Source organism: Rhinolophus sinicus, linkage group LG05, assembly GCF_036562045.2.
Source record: "Rhinolophus sinicus isolate RSC01 linkage group LG05, ASM3656204v1, whole genome shotgun sequence".
NCBI lineage: Eukaryota > Metazoa > Chordata > Mammalia > Chiroptera > Rhinolophidae > Rhinolophus > Rhinolophus sinicus.
The window spans coordinates 72,736,865-72,737,636 of NC_133755.1; the positions used below are offsets into that span (position 1 = coordinate 72,736,865).

The window sequence follows — 772 nt, forward strand, 5'->3', positions numbered from 1 at the left end:
GAACTTCTTTTATTTTAAAGTAGTTTCAGATTTACATAAATAGTACAAAGATGCTATAGAGATTTCCCATATGCCCCCAACAATTTCCTGTATTATTAACATCATATGTTATCGTGGTCCATTTGGCACAATTAATGACCCAATATTGATACATTATTATTAATTAAAATCCAAACTTCATTCAAAATTCCTTAGTGTTTACTTAATGTGCTTTTTTTCTGTTCAAGAACCCCATCCAGAAGACCACATTACATTTAGTCTACTTAAAGTCCTTCTGCCTGTGACAGTTTCTCAGAATTTGCCTTGTTTTATGATGACTTGACAGTTTTTTGAGGAGTGCCAGTCAGGTATTTTGTAGAATGTCCCTCAGTAGGGCTCTATCTAATGTATTTTTGGGTTTTGTTTGTTTGGTTTTGGTTTTTGTCCTCAGATAGAGGACGTATCAGATATTAAATTGATAAGAATAAGAAACTGATATTACACTTAATGTTATCCAAAAAGTCAAGACACAAATGTTTTTCCAATGGTTCGAGTGGGGTGATGGATTTGGGAGTAAGACAATAAAGGAACAGTGCTTTTCTCACACATGCTGCTGTCTGCCTGATTTATCACTGTTGATCTTAACCTTGGTATTAACAAAAGTAATGGCCGTCAGATTTCTCCACTGTGAAGTTACTCTTTTTCCCCGTTTCATACTAATACTATAATCTTTGGAAGGAAGTCACTACGTACAGACCACACTAAAGGCGGGGAGTTCAGCTCTTTCTCCTTG

General features: G+C 35.4%; 1 pseudogene; it reads right to left on the reverse strand.

Moving 5' to 3' along the window:
- Nucleotides 1-406: 406 nt before the first annotated feature.
- Nucleotides 407-514, reverse strand: LOC141572014 (U2 spliceosomal RNA; annotated as a pseudogene).
- Between the last annotated feature and the right edge of the window lie 258 nt (nucleotides 515-772).